Genomic DNA, 10,493 nt, shown 5'->3' with positions numbered 1-10,493 from the left:
GTAAATTTGCCACATGTATGAAGCATCACCTCCTCTGAGTATCACCAGCAGAAGTGTGTGTCTCTCTCTGTAATACAGAACAGCAGTAGAGTTACTAACCCTGGTCTAATGTTTTCCTCATGAGAATAAATGAGTTTATTGCACAGTATAGACCCATGTTCTGGTCACGCAAATACCTGTATGACCACAAGGCTGTCCTGTGGGACATCTAAATCCAGTGGCCTTCTGAATGCAGGGATTTACCGTCCATTAGCGGTGCCGTTAACACCAGCGTTTACGTTTGACGTTCTCGGAGGCTGTTGTAAGTAAAATCTCCAGAGCAGAACTGATTGCAACTCGTTATATGCACATGCTGGATAATTACCGAATTGTCATTGTTGTGTGGGTGAACCAAAACACACACACACACACACACACACACACACACACACACAAAGGAGAGATCTTTATCTCTTCTGAGAAGGTCTTGTCGGGACTCTGTTGTAAATGTTCTTCAGAAACTTAACAGATGAGAGTGTGAAAGGTGCAATTGGTGTTTGGCGCTGTTGTCTTATGCATGACAGCTGCAAGTGTGTGTGTGTGTGTGTTTATAATATCTAGATCAGAGAGGTTACATTAGATAAGCCTAATCGTTTAGTGGGATAAAGGAATGTAGACTCTCTAAATCTTATTTCACACAAAAATAAACCACGCACAGCAACACGCGCATATTCAGGAACACAAACACGCTTTTGGTTTTGAGTGAACTTTCCAGAGAGTGAGAACTGTGAGCTTGATCCAAACTTAAATTCCTGTTTTTCCACAGTAGTGGGTGTGTGTGTGGGTGTGTGCGTGCGTGCGTGGGCGTGTGTTTGTTTTTGAAAGAGCATGTGCCGAAAAGCCCCTAAAGAAGAAACACTGCCATCTACAGGAGTGGGGTGAAGAGCGTCATAACATCATAATTGATTGAACATGCAAGTATACTTATGAATTAAAGTCTGCTCTCCAGATGTAACGTTTACTCTCTCTCTCCCCCCCCCCCCCCCCCCCCCCCCCCCCCAGGTTGCTGAGTTCTATTAGACCAGGTCTTGTAAAGAAGATCAACCGTCTGCCTACTCCCATAGCTGCGCTGGTATGCGTCCCTCTGTTCTTTTGTCACTAGCATGTTTTTGACAAAAACGACACATTTAGTGTGATCCGTGCGAGTGTGAGTGTGAGTGAAGCCACGTGTGTCACGTTTCTGTCACGTTCACTAAAAAGCTCGTTTTTATTAAATCGTCTCGGAAACATCTGCTGCTGCACGGGCTTGGCTGGAATAAAGGAGAAGGTGAATCCAGTCTCTTGTGCACTCTCTCTCTCTCTCTCTCTCTTTCTTTCTTTCTATGCCTATGTTCAAAACAAAGCGAGGGATGGACGGAGTGAGAGAGTGAAGGAGGACTTTTCTCTCATGTCATATTTCCATCTAGCTGTGCCCCTGTTCTTTCTGTCTTTCTCTTCATCTTTCTCTTTTTTTTTGTCCTCTTCCCGTCATTTTGTTTCTGCCTCTTTTTACTGTTTGGCTCAGAAGGAAAACTTGGTAGCGTTTATTCAGTCGAATATTAACATTTCAAGTGTGATTTCACTTCTGACGTTGTCCTGCTCCCATCTTATTGTTTTTTTTTTGTGGTTCCTGTTTCTGTGGGAGTGAATGTGTTTGCACTCCCTCCCCCGACATAATCATAAGTAATCATAGCATCATGTGAGAGGATTAGTTATGACCGCACAACAATCTAGCATGGTGACATATTTTGAGTGTACCTTTTTGTGTGGTTAATGAGGACTGCAAACTGTGTGTGTATGTGTCTGTGTTAGTAGTGTTGGCATGTGTTCAGTTTCATGTTCTTAGCGAAATAAAAACATGATGCTTTGGGTCCATTTTGCTAGTGTCATTTTACATAAAAGTGTAGGCCTTCCTTTCAAAAGCCTGAAAAAGATTTCCTTTTTCCTATTTTTAAAAGTGTGGACAGTCTTTAGCTATGCTAGCAGCGTTTTGCTGTAGTCTTATTTATAGGTATATGCATGGAATGCATACCTATACCTGTGTGTGTGTGTGTGTGTGTGTGTACACTCTGGACTGCATGCTTATTAAGCTGATGTATCAGACCACTGGAATATTTTTCACCCCCTCACTTGCGTCTTTGCTTGTGAAAAAGTATCTGATGCTCACAAGTCACTTGTCAGCAGGCAGATGTCAGAACACAACACGGCAGGCGGGGGTTTACCTCCACGACACACACACACACACACACACACACACACACACACACACACACACACACAACGTTTAACGTGTGATTCCTGAGACAGCGACTTCCTTCAGCTTCCCATACACATCCCAGTCAGTACAAATAGTTTTAATTCTATCTTAATCCTGCCTGAGGCTTGGCAGGTAAAAGGTGACTGAGGTCCCATTTCAGTGCTTGTAGGAAACATGCCAGCATTAAGCTAGGTTAACGGGCAGCCAGGTTAACGGGCAGCCAGGTTAACGGACAGCGAGGTTAACGGACAGCGAGGTTAACGGACAGCGAGGTTAACGGGCAGCCAGGTTAACGGGCAGCCAGGTTAACGGGCAGCCAGGTTAACGGGAGGACGAGGAGCCAAACTTACGACCAGAAGTCGAATACCCCCGACCACAAAAATAGTTTAATTCAAATATTTTTTTGTCCAAGACTAAAAAAATTAAAATGAAATTGATGGTAAAATACGGATAAATGATATGATATTAAATTTCCATATATCCTATATTTTAAGATTTCAAAAACCCACTAACTTTCAGCTAGATGAAAAAATACATACGCTATATTAACATAGAAATTTATATAAAACACATTTATATTTCATAGTTATTTTTACGTATTAGACACTGTAAAATATTTTATTGCACCAGCTAATCCTTATAAACAACACTGTCCGCCATTGTTGTTATAGTTTTTCAGGTCGCGTCTATAATCTTTTGTTGGCGAAATCCCTCATCCTTCTGAATGTTCATCTAGCCCACTTCAGCTAGTAAATTTTTGTAAGTTTACTTTTGTAAGTCGCTCTGGATAAGAGCGTCTGCTAAATGCCGTAAATGTAAATTCATACAACTGCCCTCGAGATGGCCTCAGGGATTTTCCTAACGGGGAGTGGCAAAGCCAGAGGTAAAACAGTATTGAGATGCAGTGTGAGGAATCGGATTGGTTAACTCTACTTCCTGGGCTCAGGAATGTTTTGGCCCCGCCCTCGTCTCCATGCTCCAATGAATCTGACCCGTGTTCACTTCCAGGGCACTTCCCCCCCCCCCCCCGTCCTCACGTCAATGGAGCACTTGTATGTCCCCTGGCAGGGTTGGGCGGCTGAGGTCGTTACCCAGAGTCCTCTGCTTCAGTCTGCTCCTGCTTCAAGTGAATGGACACAAGTGTGCATTAAAAACACTGGGGGATGGGGGGGGGGCTTTTCATTTCATTTCAGGAGACTGGAGCGCACTCAGAAAGGTCAACGATGAGGTGAAGGACAGAAAAACAGACAACAGCTGAGAGAGGATAAAAGGGCCGAGTGTGAGGGAGAGAGAGAGGGAGGAAGAAGGGAATAGAGGAGGGAAAACTGAAAATAACAGGCTGAAGAATCGTGCTGCAGTAAAAGTGTTTTGAAGGAAGTTTGGTTTGGCTGGGTCACTTCCTCCTCCTTCCAGATCCCTCCATCTTCCCCGTCCACTAATCAGTGTGGCTACTCCTCGGGCCTTTAGCCGTCGTGGATAATTACACGTGCTCACACACACACTCACACACACACACACACACACGGTCCCTTGGCTCCAATAACACCACATTATCTTATGCATTCCCGGTCACGCTTCGTGGGCTGAGATCTCCGTAGTCTTGTCTGTTCGTCTGCCATGCGTATATCACCAGGATGTCTCGCCATGGTGCTTCTCAACCCAGCACCTAACATAAAAAAAAATGGCATGTGATGATAATGTCTGTCTGATAGGTGTGTGTGTGTGGGTGTGGGGGTGTGAGTGGGTGTGCATTCCCCAGCAGAGAGGCAGGTTTAACGGCAACCATCCCGCCTGGCCGCGGTGTAACTGCAGCAGTTGGGAATCGCAGCTGGTAGCTGAGAAGAGTGTTTAGGGAAGTGAGAAACGTGTAAACAGGGAGGCTGTGCTCATCCATCTCATTCACCACCAGAACTCGCCGCACCCCCCCGGCCTTCCTTTTCCTGTTTTTGGCAAATGGACATCTAGACGTTGTACAAGATCCCTGCTGGTGGAGTTCAGGTTCTCTGGTGCATCTCAGCAAAGGCGCCTCCTGGCCACGCCTCCTGGCCACGCCTCCTGGCCCCGCCTCCTCGCTTCTGTCCTCTCGGAGCGCCAAAACAAGATTCCTCAAACTAAACCCGACCCCTACACCCCAAACTAAACCCGACCCCTACACCCCAAACTAAACCCGACCCCTACACCCCAAACTAAACCCGACCCCTAGTTCGGAATGCGGCGGGTGTAATTCACACCGGTGGTGCGCAGACACTGGACCGGTCAATGGGACGCTTGTTCTTGGCTCTTCTCCGATTCTCTGCTCAGAGTTCGCCTCTGTGCGCATGTCTGTGGGATCCTTTTTTTTTATTTTTGCATGAACGCAACATTCCACTCTCTCCTGGATCTCTTGGCCGAGATTTGTCTCAGGGAGGTGTGGGATGGTGGCGGTGGATCGATAGACGGGTCGGAGGGTTTATTGCTGTGTCACTGAGAGCGTTGAGTGCGCTGGAGCTGAAGGTCCAGTCAGTCGTGGAGCGTTCTAGTCTGTTTTCTAGAGTGAAATTGTATGAAAACGTGGTTTTCGGTCACCCGAGCCTCTGACCTCCTGAACAGCAGGGGGCACTATCCCCAGATTTTATAATGCAGAGAGATCTGGAATCGGCTGGCTGGCCTCCTTTAGCTGTAATGCACATTTCACATGCAAGCTTCATCCGCTACGTGCTCGATGTGGCACTGCTGTTCAGATCTGATATGGACGCCTCACACGGTCACAGCAGAACTGGACCGATTGTGTGGGAGAGGAAGGAGCCGTTTTCTTCTGTGTTGTTGGAGTAGTGCGGGTGTGCATTCGCGTGGCCTTGCCTTGTTCTCAGGCTTTCATAGTGGGTGTCGCCCTGTCAGAAGGGGGGAGGGGGCTCATTTTGGGTGTGGTTCGATCTCCTGGGAAACAGAACTGTAACTAAACTCTCACAAATGTACAGGAAGAAGGCCTGGTTTCAGTCCAAGATGTGGTCTCTCTCTCTCGCTGTATTTGTTTCTCTGTCTGTCTGGCTGTGTGTCCCTTTCACTTGCTCGCTCACACACACACACACACACACACACACACACACACACACACTCCTGTCATTCCAAAAAACAGTGTGACAACAATTGCAATGGAGAGGAAATCATGCCACCCCTCCAGTTCTGAAAGACAGAAAGAGCGGGAGAGGGATGGATGGAGGGAGGGAGGGAGGGAGCAGAAAGAGCGGGAGAGGGATGGATGGAGGGAGGGAGGGAGGGAGGGAGGAGGAGGAGCAGCTGTGGAGGGGGGTGTTCAGTGGGAACCAGAGAGGACCGAAAGCAAAGCAGTGGAGGAGAGTGGAGCTCGGGTTGCAGGTCAGAACAAAAGACACCTGGTCACAGAGACAGAGAGACAGACAGACCAACAGAGAGAGAGAGACAGAGAGACAGAGAGGGAGAGACAGACAGAGAGGTGCTTTTACTACACCTGAAGCAGGTTTTGGAGTATATACACTTACCTGCAGCGAAGAGGATTGAAGTGTACATTGAGGGTGCATGACCAATAACATCTGAACAAACTGGGAAGAGAAAAGAGAGGGAGAAAGGGATAGAAACAGAGATGGAGAGAGGCGGAGCGAAACGGAGAGTTTTGAGACTGAGAAGAAAGAGACGGAGATAGAGGGAGAGAGGAAGAGAGAGGGAGTTGTTCTTTCTCTGATCACTGAGTGGGCAAAACCACTTTAAGAAAAGCATTTCTCTGACCACCCTCTCACTCTTCACGTCCCCTCCGAGAGACACAGGGACTGCAGGAGTGTGTTTTAGCATCCGATCTGGGCTCTACAGTTGGGTGTGAGACTGGACACCACACAAGAGTGTGTGAACCTATTGTATGTATATACGTGTGTGGTGTGTGTGTGTGTGTGTGGATCTAGGACAACTTGGCTTTGTTCCTGAGAGGTTGTGAGGAGTTGGGACTGAAAGGATCTCAACTATTTGACCCGGGAGACCTGCAGGACACCGCAGCACGCAACAACAGCAAGTAAGTGTGTGTGCGCGTGTGTGTGTGTGTGTTTGTGCACAATAGGCAAGACACTCAATGCAGTTAGTTACTTTGCTGTGGAATTATTGAGACATTTAGACGTGGTTATTATTTCTTATATAACATGTTTCTTATATAACATTATTTAGTTTGAATGATGTGGTCATTAGTGTGTGGTTGTGTGTGGGTGGGTGTGTTTCTGACTGGATTCTTGCTTTTATGCTCATGTTCGCCAAGAACCCTGGTCTCCCTCTCAGAGCTCTTCTTCCACAGTGTGTGTGTGTGTGTGTGTGTGTGTGTGTGTGTGTGTGTGTGTGTGTGTGTGCGCAAACACGTGTAGGTGTGTTTTTGAGTGTTGTGTGTGTGTGTGTGTGTGTGTGTGTGTGTGTGTGTGTGTGTGTGTGTGTGTGTGTGTATGCACATGTGCTTGTCTTGTCGTCTTCTTTCTTTCTCTTTCTCCTTCTCTCTATGTAGGTTTCTATATTTGTACCTATGACCACATCAATTTGAAATGCAAGACATGCTCATGGTTTGGGTCTATAGTTGTTGCCGTAGCAACGATGTGTTGTCTCCGGTGAGAGATTAGCTGTCAGTCATGACGGAGGCCGCGTCTCGCGTATACTGTGAAACTAAAGTAACGTGACGAGGGGGTCACCATGGTTACTGGACCGGTTTGTTCAGCCTGAAAGGACAAGGGGGAAATTTAGAGTTTCGGGGTTTTCTGTTTGCTTGTGCTTTGTATGTTTAACTTTGTGTTGGCAAGTTTGGTTCAGCATTTACTTTCATTATTCGGTGACACCACCGAACTACTGATGTGCCGAGTTGTAGAAAATGCATTTTCATTTCAAAACATTGAGAAAGACGCACTCTAGGACAGAGACTCCAATCTGTAATATTTTTTATAAAGAGTCTTTTATTTATATAAGGTCTTATATTATCATATAGCAGCCATGTTTTTAAACAGTATTCCAACACCTTTAAGTCCGGCACTGATTGAGTGGCTGGAGGCCTGACATGTTCCTGATTACCTGTGAGGTGAGGTCTGCTATAACACACTCCCAGCACCCGTGAGCTCTATAACACACTCCCAGCACCCGTGAGCTCTGTAACACACTCCCAGCACCCGTGAGCTCTGTAACACACTCACGGATAGGGGTGGGGGTGGGTGTAGGAGTTTTTCCTGTCCTGGCCTGCACTCGTCTTTTATTTCTCCATCAGTATCACACCTTCCAGTGGAGTGTGAGAGTGAGACAGATAAAGAGACAGACAGATTGTAGTAATAAAGAAAACAACCTACACAAGCGTGTGGGCTGCTTATGCAAGCAGCAGGACTCGCTACAGTCCTGAGGGACGTCGGTCGGTCTCTTCTCCTCCGTCGGTCGGTCTCTTCTCCTCCGTCGGTCGGTCTCTTCTCCTCCGTCGGTCGGTCTCTTCTCCTCCGTCGGTCGGTCTCTCCTCCTCCGTCGGTCGGTCTCTCCTCCTCCGTCGGTCGGGGTCTCCTCCTCCGTCGGTCGGTCTCTTCTCCTCCGTTCAGTCGGTCAGTATCGCTGGGGTTTAAGAGGTGTTGCTAATATTGTTAACGGTTTGGCTCGTACATGTAAATGTACTTGTGTCCTGCCACCGAACCCCCCGTGGTGTCGGTGCTTCTGCAGGACGACCCGCACCAGACGATGGTCGGCAGGAGAGCGCAGGACTACACCGGAGTCCCGCTCCTCCCCTCCGTCCCGCGTCTGGGGGGTCTCGTCTTTCTGCTGGGAGCTCGATTAGAAAGCAGCTTTGAAAAACCTGGGCTGTAATTTCAGGATGGACAGGGCTCATTCGTAGGTGAAGTGATGAAAGTACGTCCTCGGTTACCCGGCGAGATGGGCCGCACCATTATCCCTGTTCCTGAGATGTCTGGAGATCCGTCTCCCTGGAACTGTGGTGTGTCAGTGTGGGTATGGGCGGGAGAGAGAGTTTGTTTTACAGAAGTGTAGCATGAAGCTGGGGGCATGTGAATTGGAAGAATGTACTTCAGTGGAAGACTGAAGACCATGCCAGGACGTGTGTGTGTGTGTGTGTGTGTGTGTGTGTGTGTGTGTGTGTGTGTGTGTGTGTGTGTGTGTGTGTGTGTGTGTGTGTGTGTGTGTGTGTGTGTCTGTGTGTTTCACCAGGAATTCTTGTTTTTTCTATCAAGTGAGAACTACTGATATAATAACCCCCCCCCCCTCTCTTTGTCTTTCTCACAGAACATCTGACTACAGCAGGAAATTGAAAAATGTAAGTGAAATGTGCTACCTTTGCATATACTAGCCCTGCAGCCTAGTCTTGAATTCCATTGGTCAGCACTGAAAGGTTCTTTAATGTGTGTGTTTGCTCCTGTGTGTCCCTAACTGGGTCCTATAGCCTCTCTCTGATTTTCACTCTGCATCATTCATTATTTTCAGCTTTCTGTGTAGTTTTTTGTTGCTCTTTCTGGTCCGTTTGCAGGATGGTTCGTTTGTGTGTGTGTGTGTGTGTGTGTGTGTGTGTGTGTGTGTGTGTGTGTGTGTCTGAGAGAGAGAAAGAGACTGTCTGCATTGGTGGGTGTGTGCATGTACTGGGTTACCAGACACAAAGGTCAGACACATGCGAACATCCGTGTTGAGTCGGTACCCGAGCTGATTGGGTCTTGCCTCGTCATGGTTCTCCCCTGAAACACTCACCTTTTGTATACAGTGACCTCATGCTTGAGAAACCAGCTTTAAAAAATAAAGCCAACGTAAACAGACATGCATTTTTTAAAATGCATTTAAATTAGAACTTTCTCTAAACAAACATGCACAAACATCTATTCATTAGCTTGTTTTTGGTTGTTATTTTAATCCGGCAGTCCGAGCATAGCACGGCGGGGGCTGAGATGTACTGGTGTGTGTGGGCTCGCTTCCCCATTCCTTCTCCATTGTGTTTAAGAAACATGTCACGTTGCCTCTTAAGGTTTTGGTCCTTATGGTGCTTTAATGCTTTGATTTGCACTGCCTGGTCCAAATGTATCTGGTGATTACAGCACTGCGTTCTGCTGTGTTCGATTCTTATGTGCTGCGGGGTTTGCATAGTATCGTGTAAACAGTTGTGCGATGCGTCCCACTGTAAAGTTCTTCCCGTGTAGCCCATGACTGGGTCTCCTTTTGAGGCGATTCAAAACTGGTAGGGTCCACACACACACACACACACACACACACACACACACACCCACCCACCCTCACACGCTCTCAGGCATTCCGGCTTGTCATTTTGTGTAAACAGGAGTCCTATCTTGACGCTACAGATGCGTATCTTCTGCTGATGGGACTGACCTGCCCGTCCGAGTGTTGTGTTGAGATGGAGTGTTATAGACGCGTATCGGCCGGGCCAGACGTGTGATGGTTCCGCACCCGCGTGGGTCTCCCGACCGTCACTCAGCATAGCAGGGCTGGAGGAGGGCGTGGCTAAACTGGGCAGGTCTAAAACAGACGGGTCTAAAACAGAGCTGAGAAGAATGGAAACAACAGAGGTTTGCTTATGTTGTGACCCGTCAGGCAGCTGTCACTTTACTAGGAAGTTACTTCAGCCGTGGAAGTTGATATAAGGACATCATTAAATAATCATTATAGCTATACTGACTGATATCTCAGAAGGGCAAAATATGCCAACCAGCTCTCTGAAAACTCAACAGATATTTATTTGTTTATTTTTACATTTATTTGTTACAGGTATTTGTTTGTTGCATACGTGTGTGCATAAATACATCCAGACCATTTTCCTAATTGGAAATGTGTGACTGACATTCCAAAAACACATTACGTGGGTAATTGTACACATTATTGTACAGCAGTTTGTATAATCCAACAAACCAAATAAAAAAGTTGTAAAAACAATATAACTCTGGACAAAAAAAATAATTATTCATTCCATTCTTTAGACACAACGTGAATGTTAATAAACGGCAAGGAATTCCGCAACTGGGATAAACCAGGAACATAATCACGTTGAATAATTCAACATCATCTGTCCCTCACTGTGGGGTTCCTGGACTAGTCAACTCTCTGGGCTCAGAAGGTTCTGTCCTCAGATCCGTCCTCCTAGCGTTAGACAAAGTTCTGGACTCTCCCAGTTGTTTGTGGTGGCACCATGAGGAGGTTTTTGTCTTGTTTGAACAGAGGACCAGTCAGCACACACTGGACATGCAGCTGTGTGTGTGTG

Source organism: Brachyhypopomus gauderio, chromosome 11, assembly GCF_052324685.1.
Source record: "Brachyhypopomus gauderio isolate BG-103 chromosome 11, BGAUD_0.2, whole genome shotgun sequence".
NCBI lineage: Eukaryota > Metazoa > Chordata > Actinopteri > Gymnotiformes > Hypopomidae > Brachyhypopomus > Brachyhypopomus gauderio.
The sequence above is the reverse complement of the archived record's forward strand: the minus strand, read 5'-3'. Positions refer to the sequence as shown.